This window comes from Oncorhynchus mykiss, chromosome 10, assembly GCF_057628025.1.
Source record: "Oncorhynchus mykiss isolate SJ-2025 chromosome 10, ASM5762802v1, whole genome shotgun sequence".
Taxonomy (NCBI): domain Eukaryota; kingdom Metazoa; phylum Chordata; class Actinopteri; order Salmoniformes; family Salmonidae; genus Oncorhynchus; species Oncorhynchus mykiss.
The window spans coordinates 82883464-82904254 of NC_143031.1; the positions used below are offsets into that span (position 1 = coordinate 82883464).

A 20791-nucleotide genomic window follows, 5' to 3' on the forward strand; every position below is an offset into this window, starting at 1 on the left:
GCAGTGCGACAAAAACAACAACACAGAGTTACACGTAAACAAACGTAGTCAATAACACAGTAGAACATGAAAATAGAAAGATCTATGTACAGTGACATGGCCATACTCGTATTTGTAATTGTATCTGTAAATTGACAGGATGATACTCGCGATCAGGGTTAAACTGAAGTGTTTTAATATGCCTAAATACATTTTTGGCAGAATACCTCACTACACATTCTCACTGCAAAAAAAAAAAAACTGCAGAAATGTCTGTGGAATGGATCTGCATCTTGGAACAACAGAATCCATCTTATTGACTGATTTCATCAGGAAATAAGTGGACCAGGGACATGTCTGTGGCATGGTAATGGTTGACCAGGGAAATGTCTGTGGCATTGTAGACCAGGGACATGTCTGTGGAATGGTGATGGTTGACCAGGGAAATGTCTGTGGCATGGTAATGGTTGACCAGGGAAATGTCTGTGGCATTGTAGACCAGGGACATGTCTGTAGAATGGTAATGGTTGACCAGGGAAATGTCTGTGGAATGGTAATGGTTGACCAGGGAAATGTCTGTGGAATGGTAATGTTTGACCAGGGACATGACTGTGGCGTGGTAATGGTTGACCAGGGAAATGTCTGTGGCATGGTAATGATTGAGCAGGGAAATGACTGTGGAATGGTAATGGTTGACACTTACTGTGGTCTTAAATGACAAACTGTCCTATAAATGATTTAATAATCTAGCAAATAAAATACCTCAATCCACATTATTTCCTGAGGGCACAAAATTATCCATTCACAAGTAGGCCTTTTCCTTGACATTATCAGGACATGACAGGCATAATCACCAGTGCTACAATAACATATCACACACATCCGGGTTATCAGAAGACAGAAATGTATCTCTGAGCCCTTTAGTTGACTTATAAACAGACCCCAGTCATTCATCTGAGAGGTAAAAAATCTGCTCAACACGAAACTCAATAGAACTCCGAATTTAACACATTCCTCCATTATTTTTAACATCAAGATCAGGGGAGAGCGCGAACGCAGTCCCCCACTACCAGAAATTATGCAATCGAGATTTCCACATTTGAGAAATTCGCAGGGGTCAGCACAGCCGGAGTGCAATGGCTGAGCCTCGCCCTGGGTGAACCGCCTTCGTGATCACGGTGTCTCCCTTGCCAGGTAAGTATGAGTTGTACATGTTGGTAGAGGAGTACTCCTTCCAGGACAAAGGTGTTTGACTCACGGTTACCACTTCTACTACTGATAATACCACATCATATTGAACAGGGTTTAATGACGTTTACGAATACAGTTGCGGACAAGGCGAAGAAAAAAGCAATACATTTTGTTTTACTATATTATATCACGGACCGACTATTTTCCCATCAAGCAACACGGTAGAAATTCTAAATACATTGCATTTTTGGTCTAAATGTTGGTCTGGTAACACACAAGTAGGCGATGTACCAAAATGCTGAAATCACATTCGTGCACACAGCCAACCGAAAGACACCATTTATTTCTGGTGTTTTGTAGCGTTCCAGACGTTGTAGGAATAGTTTCATCACGCTTGTTTTCTGCTCTCAGTAAAATATGATTCCACCATCGACCACAGGGTGGCATACGACCCACAGATATGGAGGAGAAACAGTAGCCTACTACTTCATCAACAAGACACGGTAGTAGCTACAATGGGTGGTTTTTAATTAATTGTTTTATTTCACCAGGTAGGCTAGTTGGGAACAAGTTCTCATTTACAAACTGCGACCTGGCCAAGATAAAGCACAGCAGTGCGACAAAAACAACAACACAGAGTTACACGTAAACAAACGTAGTCAATAACACAGTAGAACATGAAAATAGAAAGATCTATGTACAGTGACATGGCCATACTCGTATTTGTAATTGTATCTGTAAATTGACAGGATGATACTCGCGATCAGGGTTAAACTGAAGTGTTTTAATATGCCTAAATACATTTTTGGCAGAATACCTCACTACACATTCTCACTGCAAAAAAAAAAAAAACTGCAGAAATGTCTGTGGAATGGATCGGCATCTTGGAACAGCAGAATCCATCTTATTGACTGATTTCATCAGGAAATAAGTGGACCAGGGACATGTCTGTGGCATGGTAATGGTTGACCAGGGAAATGTCTGTGGCATTGTAGACCAGGGACATGTCTGTGGAATGGTAATGGTTGACCAGGGAAATGTCTGTGGCATGGTAATGGTTGACCAGGGAAATGTCTGTGGCATTGTAGACCAGGGACATGTCTGTGGAATGGTAATGGTTGACCAGGGAAATGTCTGTGGAATGGTAATGGTTGACCAGGGGAATGTCTGTGGAATGGTAATGTTTGACCAGGGACATGACTGTGGCGTGGTAATGGTTGACCAGGGAAATGTCTGTGGCATGGTAATGGTTGACCAGGGAAATGTCTGTGGCATGGTAATGATTGACCAGGGAAATGTCTGTGGCATGGTAATGGTTGACCAGGGAAATGTCTGTGGCATGGTAATGGTTGAGCAGGGAAATGACTGTGGAATGGTAATGGTTGACCAGGGCAATGACCGTGGCATGGTAATGGTTGACACTTACTGTGGTCTTAAATGACAAACTGTCCTATAAATGATTTAATAATCTAGCAAATAAAATACCTCAATCCACATTACGTCCTGAGGGCACAAAATTATCCATTCACAAGTAGGCCTTTTCCTTGACATTATCAGGACATGACAGGCATAATCACCAGTGCTACAATAACATATCACACACATCCGGGTTATCAGAAGACAGAAATGTATCTCTGAGGCCTTTAGTTGACTTATAAACAGACCCCAGTCATTCATCTGATAAGTAAAAAATCTCCTTCTCAACACGAAACTCAATAGAACTCCGAATTTAACACATTCCTCCATTATTTTTAACATCAAGATCAGGGGAGAGCGCGAACGCAGTCCCCCACTACCAGAAATTATGCAATCGAGATTTCCACATTTGAGAAATTCGCAGGGGTCAGCACAGCCGGAGTGCAATGGCTGAGCCTCGCCCTGGGTGAACCGCCTTCGTGATCACAGTGTCTCCATTGCCAGGTAAGTATGAGTTGTACACGTTGGTAGAGGAGTACTCCTTCCAGGACAAAGGTGTTTGACTCACGGTTACCACTTCTACTACTGATAATACCACATCATATTGAACAGGGTTTAATGACGTTTACGAATACAGTTGCGGACAAGGCGAAGAAAAAAGCAATACATTTTGTTTTACTATATTATATCACGGACCGACTATTTTCCCATCAAGCAACACGGTAGAAATTCTAAATACATTGCATTTTTGGTCTAAATGTTGGTCTGGTAACACACAAGTAGGCGATGTACCAAAATGCTGAAATCACATTCGTGCACACAGCCAACCGAAAGACACCATTTATTTCTGGTGTTTTGTCGCGTTCCAGACGTTGTAGGAATAGTTTCATCACGCTTGTTTTCTGCTCTTAGTAAAATATGATTCCACCATCGACCACAGGGTGGCATACGACCCACAGATATGGAGGAGAAACAGTAGCCTACTACTTCATCAACAAGACACGGTAGTAGCTACAATGGGTGGTTTTTAATTAATTGTTTTATTTCACCAGGTAGGCTAGTTGGGAACAAGTTCTCATTTACAAACTGCGACCTGGCCAAGATAAAGCACAGCAGTGCGACAAAAACAACAACACAGAGTTACACGTAAACAAACGTAGTCAATAACACAGTAGAACATGAAAATAGAAAGATCTATGTACAGTGACATGGCCATACTCGTATTTGTAATTGTATCTGTAAATTGACAGGATGATACTCGCGATCAGGGTTAAACTGAAGTGTTTTAATATGCCTAAATACATTTTTGGCAGAATACCTCACTACACATTCTCACTGCAAAAAAAAAAAAAACTGCAGAAATGTCTGTGGAATGGATCGGCATCTTGGAACAGCAGAATCCATCTTATTGACTGATTTCATCAGGAAATAAGTGGACCAGGGACATGTCTGTGGCATGGTAATGGTTGACCAGGGAAATGTCTGTGGCATTGTAGACCAGGGACATGTCTGTGGAATGGTAATGGTTGACCAGGGAAATGTCTGTGGCATGGTAATGGTTGACCAGGGAAATGTCTGTGGCATTGTAGACCAGGGACATGTCTGTGGAATGGTAATGGTTGACCAGGGAAATGTCTGTGGAATGGTAATGTTTGACCAGGGACATGACTGTGGCGTGGTAATGGTTGACCAGGGAAATGTCTGTGGCATGGTAATGGTTGACCAGGGAAATGTCTGTGGCATGGTAATGATTGACCAGGGAAATGTCTGTGGCATGGTAATGGTTGACCAGGGAAATGTCTGTGGCATGGTAATGGTTGAGCAGGGAAATGACTGTGGAATGGTAATGGTTGACCAGGGCAATGACCGTGGCATGGTAATGGTTGACACTTACTGTGGTCTTAAATGACAAACTGTCCTATAAATGATTTAATAATCTAGCAAATAAAATACCTCAATCCACATTACGTCCTGAGGGCACAAAATTATCCATTCACAAGTAGGCCTTTTCCTTGACATTATCAGGACATGACAGGCATAATCACCAGTGCTACAATAACATATCACACACATCCGGGTTATCAGAAGACAGAAATGTATCTCTGAGGCCTTTAGTTGACTTATAAACAGACCCCAGTCATTCATCTGATAAGTAAAAAATCTCCTTCTCAACACGAAACTCAATAGAACTCCGAATTTAACACATTCCTCCATTATTTTTAACATCAAGATCAGGGGAGAGCGCGAACGCAGTCCCCCACTACCAGAAATTATGCAATCGAGATTTCCACATTTGAGAAATTCGCAGGGGTCAGCACAGCCGGAGTGCAATGGCTGAGCCTCGCCCTGGGTGAACCGCCTTCGTGATCACAGTGTCTCCCTTGCCAGGTAAGTATGAGTTGTACACGTTGGTAGAGGAGTACTCCTTCCAGGACAAAGGTGTTTGACTCACGGTTACCACTTCTACTACTGATAATACCACATCATATTGAACAGGGTTTAATGACGTTTACGAATACAGTTGCGGACAAGGCGAAGAAAAAAGCAATACATTTTGTTTTACTATATTATATCACGGACCGACTATTTTCCCATCAAGCAACACGGTAGAAATTCTAAATACATTGCATTTTTGGTCTAAATGTTGGTCTGGTAACACACAAGTAGGCGATGTACCAAAATGCTGAAATCACATTCGTGCACACAGCCAACCGAAAGACACCATTTATTTCTGGTGTTTTGTCGCGTTCCAGACGTTGTAGGAATAGTTTCATCACGCTTGTTTTCTGCTCTTAGTAAAATATGATTCCACCATCGACCACAGGGTGGCATACGACCCACAGATATGGAGGAGAAACAGTAGCCTACTACTTCATCAACAAGACACGGTAGTAGCTACAATGGGTGGTTTTTAATTAATTGTTTTATTTCACCAGGTAGGCTAGTTGGGAACAAGTTCTCATTTACAAACTGCGACCTGGCCAAGATAAAGCACAGCAGTGCGACAAAAACAACAACACAGAGTTACACGTAAACAAACGTAGTCAATAACACAGTAGAACATGAAAATAGAAAGATCTATGTACAGTGACATGGCCATACTCGTATTTGTAATTGTATCTGTAAATTGACAGGATGATACTCGCGATCAGGGTTAAACTGAAGTGTTTTAATATGCCTAAATACATTTTTGGCAGAATACCTCACTACACATTCTCACTGCAAAAAAAAAAAAACTGCAGAAATGTCTGTGGAATGGATCGGCATCTTGGAACAACAGAATCCATCTTATTGACTGATTTCATCAGGAAATAAGTGGACCAGGGACATGTCTGTGGCATGGTAATGGTTGACCAGGGAAATGTCTGTGGCATTGTAGACCAGGGACATGTCTGTGGAATGGTAATGGTTGACCAGGGAAATGTCTGTGGCATGGTAATGGTTGACCAGGGAAATGTCTGTGGCATTGTAGACCAGGGACATGTCTGTGGAATGGTAATGGTTGACCAGGGAAATGTCTGTGGAATGGTAATGGTTGACCAGGGGAATGTCTGTGGAATGGTAATGTTTGACCAGGGACATGACTGTGGCGTGGTAATGGTTGACCAGGGAAATGTCTGTGGCATGGTAATGGTTGACCAGGGAAATGTCTGTGGCATGGTAATGATTGACCAGGGAAATGTCTGTGGCATGGTAATGGTTGACCAGGGAAATGTCTGTGGCATGGTAATGGTTGAGCAGGGAAATGACTGTGGAATGGTAATGGTTGACCAGGGCAATGACCGTGGCATGGTAATGGTTGACACTTACTGTGGTCTTAAATGACAAACTGTCCTATAAATGATTTAATAATCTAGCAAATAAAATACCTCAATCCACATTACGTCCTGAGGGCACAAAATTATCCATTCACAAGTAGGCCTTTTCCTTGACATTATCAGGACATGACAGGCATAATCACCAGTGCTACAATAACATATCACACACATCCGGGTTATCAGAAGACAGAAATGTATCTCTGAGGCCTTTAGTTGACTTATAAACAGACCCCAGTCATTCATCTGATAAGTAAAAAATCTCCTTCTCAACACGAAACTCAATAGAACTCCGAATTTAACACATTCCTCCATTATTTTTAACATCAAGGTCAGGGGAGAGCGCGAACGCAGTCCCCCACTACCAGAAATTATGCAATCAAGATTTCCACATTTGAGAAATTCGCAGGGGTCAGCACAGCCGGAGTGCAATGGCTGAGCCTCGCCCTGGGTGAACCGCCTTCGTGATCACGGTGTCTCCCTTGCCAGGTAAGTATGAGTTGTACACGTTGGTAGAGGAGTACTCCTTCCAGGACAAAGGTGTTTGACTCACGGTTACCACTTCTACTACTGATAATACCACATCATATTGAACAGGGTTTAATGACGTTTACGAATACAGTTGCAGACAAGGCGAAGAAAAAAGCAATACATTTTGTTTTACTATATTATATCACGGACCGACTATTTTCCCATCAAGCAACACGGTAGAAATTCTAAATACATTGCATTTTTGGTCTAAATGTTGGTCTGGTAACACACAAGTAGGCGATGTACCAAAATGCTGAAATCACATTCGTGCACACAGCCAACCGAAAGACACCATTTATTTCTGGTGTTTTGTAGCGTTCCAGACGTTGTAGGAATAGTTTCATCACGCTTGTTTTCTGCTCTCAGTAAAATATGATTCCACCATCGACCACAGGGTGGCATACGACCCACAGATATGGAGGAGAAACAGTAGCCTACTACTTCATCAACAAGACACGGTAGTAGCTACAATGGGTGGTTTTTAATTAATTGTTTTATTTCACCAGGTAGGCTAGTTGGGAACAAGTTCTCATTTACAAACTGCGACCTGGCCAAGATAAAGCACAGCAGTGCGACAAAAACAACAACACAGAGTTACACGTAAACAAACGTAGTCAATAACACAGTAGAACATGAAAATAGAAAGATCTATGTACAGTGACATGGCCATACTCGTATTTGTAATTGTATCTGTAAATTGACAGGATGATACTCGCGATCAGGGTTAAACTGAAGTGTTTTAATATGCCTAAATACATTTTTGGCAGAATACCTCACTACACATTCTCACTGCAAAAAAAAAAAAACTGCAGAAATGTCTGTGGAATGGATCTGCATCTTGGAACAACAGAATCCATCTTATTGACTGATTTCATCAGGAAATAAGTGGACCAGGGACATGTCTGTGGCATGGTAATGGTTGACCAGGGAAATGTCTGTGGCATTGTAGACCAGGGACATGTCTGTGGAATGGTGATGGTTGACCAGGGAAATGTCTGTGGCATGGTAATGGTTGACCAGGGAAATGTCTGTGGCATTGTAGACCAGGGACATGTCTGTAGAATGGTAATGGTTGACCAGGGAAATGTCTGTGGAATGGTAATGGTTGACCAGGGAAATGTCTGTGGAATGGTAATGTTTGACCAGGGACATGACTGTGGCGTGGTAATGGTTGACCAGGGAAATGTCTGTGGCATGGTAATGATTGAGCAGGGAAATGACTGTGGAATGGTAATGGTTGACACTTACTGTGGTCTTAAATGACAAACTGTCCTATAAATGATTTAATAATCTAGCAAATAAAATACCTCAATCCACATTATTTCCTGAGGGCACAAAATTATCCATTCACAAGTAGGCCTTTTCCTTGACATTATCAGGACATGACAGGCATAATCACCAGTGCTACAATAACATATCACACACATCCGGGTTATCAGAAGACAGAAATGTATCTCTGAGCCCTTTAGTTGACTTATAAACAGACCCCAGTCATTCATCTGAGAGGTAAAAAATCTGCTCAACACGAAACTCAATAGAACTCCGAATTTAGCACATTCCTCCATTATTTTTAACATCAAGATCAGGGGAGAGCGCGAACGCAGTCCCCCACTACCAGAAATTATGCAATCGAGATTTCCACATTTGAGAAATTCGCAGGGGTCAGCACAGCCGGAGTGCAATGGCTGAGCCTCGCCCTGGGTGAACCGCCTTCGTGATCACGGTGTCTCCCTTGCCAGGTAAGTATGAGTTGTACATGTTGGTAGAGGAGTACTCCTTCCAGGACAAAGGTGTTTGACTCACGGTTACCACTTCTACTACTGATAATACCACATCATATTGAACAGGGTTTAATGACGTTTACGAATACAGTTGCGGACAAGGCGAAGAAAAAAGCAATACATTTTGTTTTACTATATTATATCACGGACCGACTATTTTCCCATCAAGCAACACGGTAGAAATTCTAAATACATTGCATTTTTGGTCTAAATGTTGGTCTGGTAACACACAAGTAGGCGATGTACCAAAATGCTGAAATCACATTCGTGCACACAGCCAACCGAAAGACACCATTTATTTCTGGTGTTTTGTAGCGTTCCAGACGTTGTAGGAATAGTTTCATCACGCTTGTTTTCTGCTCTCAGTAAAATATGATTCCACCATCGACCACAGGGTGGCATACGACCCACAGATATGGAGGAGAAACAGTAGCCTACTACTTCATCAACAAGACACGGTAGTAGCTACAATGGGTGGTTTTTAATTAATTGTTTTATTTCACCAGGTAGGCTAGTTGGGAACAAGTTCTCATTTACAAACTGCGACCTGGCCAAGATAAAGCACAGCAGTGCGACAAAAACAACAACACAGAGTTACACGTAAACAAACGTAGTCAATAACACAGTAGAACATGAAAATAGAAAGATCTATGTACAGTGACATGGCCATACTCGTATTTGTAATTGTATCTGTAAATTGACAGGATGATACTCGCGATCAGGGTTAAACTGAAGTGTTTTAATATGCCTAAATACATTTTTGGCAGAATACCTCACTACACATTCTCACTGCAAAAAAAAAAAAACTGCAGAAATGTCTGTGGAATGGATCGGCATCTTGGAACAACAGAATCCATCTTATTGACTGATTTCATCAGGAAATAAGTGGACCAGGGACATGTCTGTGGCATGGTAATGGTTGACCAGGGAAATGTCTGTGGCATTGTAGACCAGGGACATGTCTGTGGAATGGTAATGGTTGACCAGGGAAATGTCTGTGGCATGGTAATGGTTGACCAGGGAAATGTCTGTGGCATTGTAGACCAGGGACATGTCTGTGGAATGGTAATGGTTGACCAGGGAAATGTCTGTGGAATGGTAATGGTTGACCAGGGGAATGTCTGTGGAATGGTAATGTTTGACCAGGGACATGACTGTGGCGTGGTAATGGTTGACCAGGGAAATGTCTGTGGCATGGTAATGGTTGACCAGGGAAATGTCTGTGGCATGGTAATGATTGACCAGGGAAATGTCTGTGGCATGGTAATGGTTGACCAGGGAAATGTCTGTGGCATGGTAATGGTTGAGCAGGGAAATGACTGTGGAATGGTAATGGTTGACCAGGGCAATGACCGTGGCATGGTAATGGTTGACACTTACTGTGGTCTTAAATGACAAACTGTCCTATAAATGATTTAATAATCTAGCAAATAAAATACCTCAATCCACATTACGTCCTGAGGGCACAAAATTATCCATTCACAAGTAGGCCTTTTCCTTGACATTATCAGGACATGACAGGCATAATCACCAGTGCTACAATAACATATCACACACATCCGGGTTATCAGAAGACAGAAATGTATCTCTGAGGCCTTTAGTTGACTTATAAACAGACCCCAGTCATTCATCTGATAAGTAAAAAATCTCCTTCTCAACACGAAACTCAATAGAACTCCGAATTTAACACATTCCTCCATTATTTTTAACATCAAGGTCAGGGGAGAGCGCGAACGCAGTCCCCCACTAACAGAAATTATGCAATCAAGATTTCCACATTTGAGAAATTCGCAGGGGTCAGCACAGCCGGAGTGCAATGGCTGAGCCTCGCCCTGGGTGAACCGCCTTCGTGATCACGGTGTCTCCCTTGCCAGGTAAGTATGAGTTGTACACGTTGGTAGAGGAGTACTCCTTCCAGGACAAAGGTGTTTGACTCACGGTTACCACTTCTACTACTGATAATACCACATCATATTGAACAGGGTTTAATGACGTTTACGAATACAGTTGCAGACAAGGCGAAGAAAAAAGCAATACATTTTGTTTTACTATATTATATCACGGACCGACTATTTTCCCATCAAGCAACACGGTAGAAATTCTAAATACATTGCATTTTTGGTCTAAATGTTGGTCTGGTAACACACAAGTAGGCGATGTACCAAAATGCTGAAATCACATTCGTGCACACAGCCAACCGAAAGACACCATTTATTTCTGGTGTTTTGTAGCGTTCCAGACGTTGTAGGAATAGTTTCATCACGCTTGTTTTCTGCTCTCAGTAAAATATGATTCCACCATCGACCACAGGGTGGCATACGACCCACAGATATGGAGGAGAAACAGTAGCCTACTACTTCATCAACAAGACACGGTAGTAGCTACAATGGGTGGTTTTTAATTAATTGTTTTATTTCACCAGGTAGGCTAGTTGGGAACAAGTTCTCATTTACAAACTGCGACCTGGCCAAGATAAAGCACAGCAGTGCGACAAAAACAACAACACAGAGTTACACGTAAACAAACGTAGTCAATAACACAGTAGAACATGAAAATAGAAAGATCTATGTACAGTGACATGGCCATACTCGTATTTGTAATTGTATCTGTAAATTGACAGGATGATACTCGCGATCAGGGTTAAACTGAAGTGTTTTAATATGCCTAAATACATTTTTGGCAGAATACCTCACTACACATTCTCACTGCAAAAAAAAAAAAACTGCAGAAATGTCTGTGGAATGGATCTGCATCTTGGAACAACAGAATCCATCTTATTGACTGATTTCATCAGGAAATAAGTGGACCAGGGACATGTCTGTGGCATGGTAATGGTTGACCAGGGAAATGTCTGTGGCATTGTAGACCAGGGACATGTCTGTGGAATGGTGATGGTTGACCAGGGAAATGTCTGTGGCATGGTAATGGTTGACCAGGGAAATGTCTGTGGCATTGTAGACCAGGGACATGTCTGTAGAATGGTAATGGTTGACCAGGGAAATGTCTGTGGAATGGTAATGGTTGACCAGGGAAATGTCTGTGGAATGGTAATGTTTGACCAGGGACATGACTGTGGCGTGGTAATGGTTGACCAGGGAAATGTCTGTGGCATGGTAATGATTGAGCAGGGAAATGACTGTGGAATGGTAATGGTTGACACTTACTGTGGTCTTAAATGACAAACTGTCCTATAAATGATTTAATAATCTAGCAAATAAAATACCTCAATCCACATTATTTCCTGAGGGCACAAAATTATCCATTCACAAGTAGGCCTTTTCCTTGACATTATCAGGACATGACAGGCATAATCACCAGTGCTACAATAACATATCACACACATCCGGGTTATCAGAAGACAGAAATGTATCTCTGAGCCCTTTAGTTGACTTATAAACAGACCCCAGTCATTCATCTGAGAGGTAAAAAATCTGCTCAACACGAAACTCAATAGAACTCCGAATTTAACACATTCCTCCATTATTTTTAACATCAAGATCAGGGGAGAGCGCGAACGCAGTCCCCCACTACCAGAAATTATGCAATCGAGATTTCCACATTTGAGAAATTCGCAGGGGTCAGCACAGCCGGAGTGCAATGGCTGAGCCTCGCCCTGGGTGAACCGCCTTCGTGATCACGGTGTCTCCCTTGCCAGGTAAGTATGAGTTGTACATGTTGGTAGAGGAGTACTCCTTCCAGGACAAAGGTGTTTGACTCACGGTTACCACTTCTACTACTGATAATACCACATCATATTGAACAGGGTTTAATGACGTTTACGAATACAGTTGCGGACAAGGCGAAGAAAAAAGCAATACATTTTGTTTTACTATATTATATCACGGACCGACTATTTTCCCATCAAGCAACACGGTAGAAATTCTAAATACATTGCATTTTTGGTCTAAATGTTGGTCTGGTAACACACAAGTAGGCGATGTACCAAAATGCTGAAATCACATTCGTGCACACAGCCAACCGAAAGACACCATTTATTTCTGGTGTTTTGTAGCGTTCCAGACGTTGTAGGAATAGTTTCATCACGCTTGTTTTCTGCTCTCAGTAAAATATGATTCCACCATCGACCACAGGGTGGCATACGACCCACAGATATGGAGGAGAAACAGTAGCCTACTACTTCATCAACAAGACACGGTAGTAGCTACAATGGGTGGTTTTTAATTAATTGTTTTATTTCACCAGGTAGGCTAGTTGGGAACAAGTTCTCATTTACAAACTGCGACCTGGCCAAGATAAAGCACAGCAGTGCGACAAAAACAACAACACAGAGTTACACGTAAACAAACGTAGTCAATAACACAGTAGAACATGAAAATAGAAAGATCTATGTACAGTGACATGGCCATACTCGTATTTGTAATTGTATCTGTAAATTGACAGGATGATACTCGCGATCAGGGTTAAACTGAAGTGTTTTAATATGCCTAAATACATTTTTGGCAGAATACCTCACTACACATTCTCACTGCAAAAAAAAAAAAACTGCAGAAATGTCTGTGGAATGGATCTGCATCTTGGAACAACAGAATCCATCTTATTGACTGATTTCATCAGGAAATAAGTGGACCAGGGACATGTCTGTGGCATGGTAATGGTTGACCAGGGAAATGTCTGTGGCATTGTAGACCAGGGACATGTCTGTGGAATGGTGATGGTTGACCAGGGAAATGTCTGTGGCATGGTAATGGTTGACCAGGGAAATGTCTGTGGCATTGTAGACCAGGGACATGTCTGTAGAATGGTAATGGTTGACCAGGGAAATGTCTGTGGAATGGTAATGGTTGACCAGGGAAATGTCTGTGGAATGGTAATGTTTGACCAGGGACATGACTGTGGCGTGGTAATGGTTGACCAGGGAAATGTCTGTGGCATGGTAATGATTGAGCAGGGAAATGACTGTGGAATGGTAATGGTTGACACTTACTGTGGTCTTAAATGACAAACTGTCCTATAAATGATTTAATAATCTAGCAAATAAAATACCTCAATCCACATTATTTCCTGAGGGCACAAAATTATCCATTCACAAGTAGGCCTTTTCCTTGACATTATCAGGACATGACAGGCATAATCACCAGTGCTACAATAACATATCACACACATCCGGGTTATCAGAAGACAGAAATGTATCTCTGAGCCCTTTAGTTGACTTATAAACAGACCCCAGTCATTCATCTGAGAGGTAAAAAATCTGCTCAACACGAAACTCAATAGAACTCCGAATTTAACACATTCCTCCATTATTTTTAACATCAAGATCAGGGGAGAGCGCGAACGCAGTCCCCCACTACCAGAAATTATGCAATCGAGATTTCCACATTCGCAGGGGTCAGCACAGCCGGAGTGCAATGGCTGAGCCTCGCCCTGGGTGAACCGCCTTCGTGATCACGGTGTCTCCCTTGCCAGGTAAGTATGAGTTGTACATGTTGGTAGAGGAGTACTCCTTCCAGGACAAAGGTGTTTGACTCACGGTTACCACTTCTACTACTGATAATACCACATCATATTGAACAGGGTTTAATGACGTTTACGGATACAGTTGCGGACAAGGCGAAGAAAAAAGCAATACATTTTGTTTTACTATATTATATCACGGACCGACTATTTTCCCATCAAGCAACACGGTAGAAATTCTAAATACATTGCATTTTTGGTCTAAATGTTGGTCTGGTAACACACAAGTAGGCGATGTACCAAAATGCTGAAATCACATTCGTGCACACAGCCAACCGAAAGACACCATTTATTTCTGGTGTTTTGTAGCGTTCCAGACGTTGTAGGAATAGTTTCATCACGCTTGTTTTCTGCTCTCAGTAAAATATGATTCCACCATCGACCACAGGGTGGCATACGACCCACAGATATGGAGGAGAAACAGTAGCCTACTACTTCATCAACAAGACACGGTAGTAGCTACAATGGGTGGTTTTTAATTAATTGTTTTATTTCACCAGGTAGGCTAGTTGGGAACAAGTTCTCATTTACAAACTGCGACCTGGCCAAGATAAAGCACAGCAGTGCGACAAAAACAACAACACAGAGTTACACGTAAACAAACGTAGTCAATAACACAGTAGAACATGAAAATAGAAAGATCTATGTACAGTGACATGGCCATACTCGTATTTGTAATTGTATCTGTAAATTGACAGGATGATACTCGCGATCAGGGTTAAACTGAAGTGTTTTAATATGCCTAAATACATTTTTTGGCAGAATACCTCACTACACATTCTCACTGCAAAAAAAAAAAAACTGCAGAAATGTCTGTGGAATGGATCTGCATCTTGGAACAACAGAATCCATCTTATTGACTGATTTCATCAGGAAATAAGTGGACCAGGGACATGTCTGTGGCATGGTAATGGTTGACCAGGGAAATGTCTGTGGCATTGTAGACCAGGGACATGTCTTTGGAATGGTGATGGTTGACCAGGGAAATGTCTGTGGCATGGTAATGGTTGACCAGGGAAATGTCTGTGGCATTGTAGACCAGGGACATGTCTTTGGAATGGTGATGGTTGACCAGGGAAATGTCTGTGGCATGGTAATGGTTGACCAGGGAAATGTCTGTGGCATTGTAGACCAGGGACATGTCTGTAGAATGGTAATGGTTGACCAGGGAAATGTCTGTGGAATGGTAATGGTTGACCAGGGAAATGTCTGTGGAATGGTAATGTTTGACCAGGGACATGACTGTGGCGTGGTAATGGTTGACCAGGGAAATGTCTGTGGCATGGTAATGATTGAGCAGGGAAATGACTGTGGAATGGTAATGGTTGACACTTACTGTGGTCTTAAATGACAAACTGTCCTATAAATGATTTAATAATCTAGCAAATAAAATACCTCAATCCACATTATTTCCTGAGGGCACAAAATTATCCATTCACAAGTAGGCCTTTTCCTTGACATTATCAGGACATGACAGGCATAATCACCAGTGCTACAATAACATATCACACACATCCGGGTTATCAGAAGACAGAAATGTATCTCTGAGCCCTTTAGTTGACTTATAAACAGACCCCAGTCATTCATCTGAGAGGTAAAAAATCTGCTCAACACGAAACTCAATAGAACTCCGAATTTAACACATTCCTCCATTATTTTTAACATCAAGATCAGGGGAGAGCGCGAACGCAGTCCCCCACTACCAGAAATTATGCAATCGAGATTTCCACATTTGAGAAATTCGCAGGGGTCAGCACAGCCGGAGTGCAATGGCTGAGCCTCGCCCTGGGTGAACCGCCTTCGTGATCACGGTGTCTCCCTTGCCAGGTAAGTATGAGTTGTACATGTTGGTAGAGGAGTACTCCTTCCAGGACAAAGGTGTTTGACTCACGGTTACCACTTCTACTACTGATAATACCACATCATATTGAACAGGGTTTAATGACGTTTACGAATACAGTTGCGGACAAGGCGAAGAAAAAAGCAATACATTTTGTTTTACTATATTATATCACGGACCGACTATTTTCCCATCAAGCAACACGGTAGAAATTCTAAATACATTGCATTTTTGGTCTAAATGTTGGTCTGGTAACACACAAGTAGGCGATGTACCAAAATGCTGAAATCACATTCGTGCACACAGCCAACCGAAAGACACCATTTATTTCTGGTGTTTTGTAGCGTTCCAGACGTTGTAGGAATAGTTTCATCACGCTTGTTTTCTGCTCTCAGTAAAATATGATTCCACCATCGACCACAGGGTGGCATACGACCCACAGATATGGAGGAGAAACAGTAGCCTACTACTTCATCAACAAGACACGGTAGTAGCTACAATGGGTGGTTTTTAATTAATTGTTTTATTTCACCAGGTAGGCTAGTTGGGAACAAGTTCTCATTTACAAACTGCGACCTGGCCAAGATAAAGCACAGCAGTGCGACAAAAACAACAACACAGAGTTACACGTAAACAAACGTAGTCAATAACACAGTAGAACATGAAAATAGAAAGATCTATGTACAGTGACATGGCCATACTCGTATTTGTAATTGTATCTGTAAATTGACAGGATGATACTCGCGATCAGGGTTAAACTGAAGTGTTTTAATATGCCTAAATACATTTTTTGGCAGAATACCTCACTACACATTCTCACTGCAAAAAAAAAAAAACTGCAGAAATGTCTGTGGAATGGATCTGCATCTTGGAACAACAGAATCCATCTTATTGACTGATTTCATCAGGAAATAAGTGGACCAGGGACATGTCTGTGGCATGGTAATGGTTGACCAGGGAAATGTCTGTGGCATTGTAGACCAGGGACATGTCTTTGGAATGGTGATGGTTGACCAGGGAAATGTCTGTGGCATGGTAATGGTTGACCAGGGAAATGTCTGTGGCATTGTAGACCAGGGACATGTCTGTAGAATGGTAATGGTTGACCAGGGAAATGTCTGTGGAATGGTAATGGTTGACCAGGGAAATGTCTGTGGAATGGTAATGTTTGACCAGGGACATGACTGTGGCGTGGTAATGGTTGACCAGGGAAATGTCTGTGGCATGGTAATGATTGAGCAGGGAAATGTCTGTGGCATGGTAATGGTTGACCAGGGAAATGTCTGTGGCATGGTAATGGTTGAGCAGGGAAATGACTGTGGAATGGTAATGGTTGACCAGGGCAATGACTGTGGCATGGTAATGGTTGACACTTACTGTGGTCTTAAATGACAAACTGTCCTATAAATGATTTAATAATCTAGCAAATAAAATACCTCAATCCACATTATTTCCTGAGGGCACAAAATTATCCATTCACAAGTAGGCCTTTTCCTTGACATTATCAGTACATGACAGGCATAATCACCAGTGCTACAATAACATATCACACACATCCGGGTTATCAGAAGACAGAAATGTATCTCTGAGCCCTTTAGTTGACTTATAAACAGACCCCAGTCATTCATCTGAGAGGAAAAAAATCTCCTCAACACGAAACTCAATATAACTCCGAATTTAACACATTCCTCCATTATTTTTAACATCAAGATCAGGGGAGAGCGCGAACGCAGTCCCCCAATACCAGAAATTATGCAATCGAGATTTCCACATTTGAGAAATTCGCAGGGGTCAGCACAGCCGGAGTGCAATGGCTGAGCCTCGCCCTGGGTGAACCGCCTTCGTGATCACGGTGTCTCCCTTGCCAGGTAAGTATGAGTTGTACATGTTGGTAGAGGAGTACTCCTTCCAGGACAAAGGTGTTTGACTCACGGTTACCACTTCTACTACTGATAATACCACATCATATTGAACAGGGTTTAATGACGTTTACGAATACAGTTGCGGACAAGGCGAAGAAAAAAGCAATACATTTTGTTTTACTATATTATATCACGGACCGACTATTTTCCCATCAAGCAACACGGTAGAAATTCTAAATACATTGCATTTTTGGTCTAAATGTTGGTCTGGTAACACACAAGTAGGCGATGTACCAAAATGCTGAAATCACATTCGTGCACACAGCCAACCGAAAGACACCATTTATTTCTGGTGTTTTGTAGCGTTCCAGACGTTGTAGGAATAGTTTCATCACGCTTGTTTTCTGCTCTCAGTAAAATATGATTCCACCATCGACCACAGGGTGGCATACGACCCACAGATATGGAGGAGAAACAGTAGCCTACTACTTCATCAACAAGACACGGTAGTAGCTACAATGGGTGGTTTTTAATTAATTGTTTTATTTCACCAGGTAGGCTAGTTGGGAACAAGTTCTCATTTACAAACTGCGACCTGGCCAAGATAAAGCACAGCAGTGCGACAAAAACAACAACACAGAGTTACACGTAAACAAACGTAGTCAATAACACAGTAGAACATGAAAATAGAAAGATCTATGTACAGTGACATGGCCATACTCGTATTTGTAATTGTATCTGTAAATTGACAGGATGATACTCGCGATCAGGGTTAAACTGAAGTGTTTTAATATGCCTAAATACATTTTTTGGCAGAATACCTCACTACACATTCTCACTGCAAAAAAAAAAAAACTGCAGAAATGTCTGTGGAATGGATCTGCATCTTGGAACAACAGAATCCATCTTATTGACTGATTTCATCAGGAAATAAGTGGACCAGGGACATGTCTGTGGCATGGTAATGGTTGACCAGGGAAATGTCTGTGGCATTGTAGACCAGGGACATGTCTTTGGAATGGTGATGGTTGACCAGGGAAATGTCTGTGGCATGGTAATGGTTGACCAGGGAAATGTCTGTGGCATTGTAGACCAGGGACATGTCTGTAGAATGGTAATGGTTGACCAGGGAAATGTCTGTGGAATGGTAATGGTTGACCAGGGAAATGTCTGTGGAATGGTAATGTTTGACCAGGGACATGACTGTGGCGTGGTAATGGTTGACCAGGGAAATGTCTGTGGCATGGTAATGATTGAGCAGGGAAATGACTGTGGAATGGTAATGGTTGACACTTACTGTGGTCTTAAATGACAAACTGTCCTATAAATGATTTAATAATCTAGCAAATAAAATACCTCAATCCACATTATTTCCTGAGGGCACAAAATTATCCATTCACAAGTAGGCCTTTTCCTTGACATTATCAGTACATGACAGGCATAATCACCAGTGCTACAATAACATATCACACACATCCGGGTTATCAGAAGACAGAAATGTATCTCTGAGCCCTTTAGTTGACTTATAAACAGACCCCAGTCATTCATCTGAGAGGAAAAAAATCTCCTCAACACGAAACTCAATATAACTCCGAATTTAACACATTCCTCCATTATTTTTAACATCAAGATCAGGGGAGAGCGCGAACGCAGTCCCCCACTACCAGAAATTATGCAATCGAGATTTCCACATTTGAGAAATTCGCAGGGGTCAGCACAGCCGGAGTGCAATGGCTGAGCCTCGCCCTGGGTGAACCGCCTTCGTGATCACGGTGTCTCCCTTGCCAGGTAAGTATGAGTTGTACATGTTGGTAGAGGAGTACTCCTTCCAGGACAAAGGTGTTTGACTCACGGTTACCACTTCTACTACTGATAATACCACATCATATTGAACAGGGTTTAATGACGTTTACGAATACAGTTGCGGACAAGGCGAAGAAAAAAGCAATACATTTTGTTTTACTATATTATATCACGGACCGACTATTTTCCCATCAAGCAACACGGTAGAAATTCTAAATACATTGCATTTTTGGTCTAAATGTTGGTCTGGTAACACACAAGTAGGCGATGTACCAAAATGCTGAAATCACATTCGTGCACACAGCCAACCGAAAGACACCATTTATTTCTGGTGTTTTGTAGCGTTCCAGACGTTGTAGGAATAGTTTCATCACGCTTGTTTTCTGCTCTCAGTAAAATATGATTCCACCATCGACCACAGGGTGGCATACGACCCACAGATATGGAGGAGAAACAGTAGCCTACTACTTCATCAACAAGACACGGTAGTAGCTACAATGGGTGGTTTTTAATTAATTGTTTTATTTCACCAGGTAGGCTAGTTGGGAACAAGTTCTCATTTACAAACTGCGACCTGGCCAAGATAAAGCACAGCAGTGCGACAAAAACAACAACACAGAGTTACACGTAAACAAACGTAGTCAATAACACAGTAGAACATGAAAATAGAAAGATCTATGTACAGTGACATGGCCATACTCGTATTTGTAATTGTATCTGTAAATTGACAGGATGATACTCGCGATCAGGGTTAAACTGAAGTGTTTTAATATGCCTAAATACATTTTTTGGCAGAATACCTCACTACACATTCTCACTGCAAAAAAAAAAAAACTGCAGAAATGTCTGTGGAATGGATCTGCATCTTGGAACAACAGAATCCATCTTATTGACTGATTTCATCAGGAAATAAGTGGACCAGGGACATGTCTGTGGCATGGTAATGGTTGACCAGGGAAATGTCTGTGGCATTGTAGACCAGGGACATGTCTTTGGAATGGTGATGGTTGACCAGGGAAATGTCTGTGGCATGGTAATGGTTGACCAGGGAAATGTCTGTGGCATTGTAGACCAGGGACATGTCTGTAGAATGGTAAT

The 20791-nt window shown here is 41.9% G+C and overlaps 10 non-coding genes and 1 pseudogene across 10 annotated transcripts; all 11 read right to left on the bottom strand.

Moving 5' to 3' along the window:
* Nucleotides 1-1017: 1017 nt before the first annotated feature.
* LOC149980567 (U1 spliceosomal RNA) lies at nt 1018-1181 on the bottom strand. The gene has a single exon (XR_016484254.1). It is a non-coding gene; the product is annotated as a U1 spliceosomal RNA (small nuclear RNA).
* A 1753-nt stretch (nt 1182-2934) lies between these two features.
* Nucleotides 2935-3098, bottom strand: LOC149980568 (U1 spliceosomal RNA). The gene has a single exon (XR_016484215.1). It is a non-coding gene; the product is annotated as a U1 spliceosomal RNA (small nuclear RNA).
* Nucleotides 3099-4818: 1720 nt separating this feature from the next.
* LOC149980569 (U1 spliceosomal RNA) lies at nt 4819-4982 on the bottom strand. Its single transcript, XR_016484180.1, has one exon. It is a non-coding gene; the product is annotated as a U1 spliceosomal RNA (small nuclear RNA).
* Nucleotides 4983-6734: 1752 nt separating this feature from the next.
* On the bottom strand, nt 6735-6898 carry LOC149980570 (U1 spliceosomal RNA). Its single transcript, XR_016484196.1, has one exon. It is a non-coding gene; the product is annotated as a U1 spliceosomal RNA (small nuclear RNA).
* A 1617-nt stretch (nt 6899-8515) lies between these two features.
* On the bottom strand, nt 8516-8679 carry LOC149980571 (U1 spliceosomal RNA). The gene has a single exon (XR_016484255.1). It is a non-coding gene; the product is annotated as a U1 spliceosomal RNA (small nuclear RNA).
* Nucleotides 8680-10431: 1752 nt separating this feature from the next.
* On the bottom strand, nt 10432-10595 carry LOC149980572 (U1 spliceosomal RNA). Its single transcript, XR_016484203.1, has one exon. It is a non-coding gene; the product is annotated as a U1 spliceosomal RNA (small nuclear RNA).
* A 1617-nt stretch (nt 10596-12212) lies between these two features.
* LOC149980573 (U1 spliceosomal RNA) lies at nt 12213-12376 on the bottom strand. Its single transcript, XR_016484256.1, has one exon. It is a non-coding gene; the product is annotated as a U1 spliceosomal RNA (small nuclear RNA).
* Nucleotides 12377-13993: 1617 nt separating this feature from the next.
* On the bottom strand, nt 13994-14148 carry LOC149980574 (U1 spliceosomal RNA; annotated as a pseudogene).
* A 1711-nt stretch (nt 14149-15859) lies between these two features.
* Nucleotides 15860-16023, bottom strand: LOC149980575 (U1 spliceosomal RNA). The gene has a single exon (XR_016484257.1). It is a non-coding gene; the product is annotated as a U1 spliceosomal RNA (small nuclear RNA).
* Nucleotides 16024-17740: 1717 nt separating this feature from the next.
* On the bottom strand, nt 17741-17904 carry LOC149980576 (U1 spliceosomal RNA). The gene has a single exon (XR_016484175.1). It is a non-coding gene; the product is annotated as a U1 spliceosomal RNA (small nuclear RNA).
* A 1618-nt stretch (nt 17905-19522) lies between these two features.
* LOC149980577 (U1 spliceosomal RNA) lies at nt 19523-19686 on the bottom strand. Its single transcript, XR_016484258.1, has one exon. It is a non-coding gene; the product is annotated as a U1 spliceosomal RNA (small nuclear RNA).
* Between the last annotated feature and the right edge of the window lie 1105 nt (nt 19687-20791).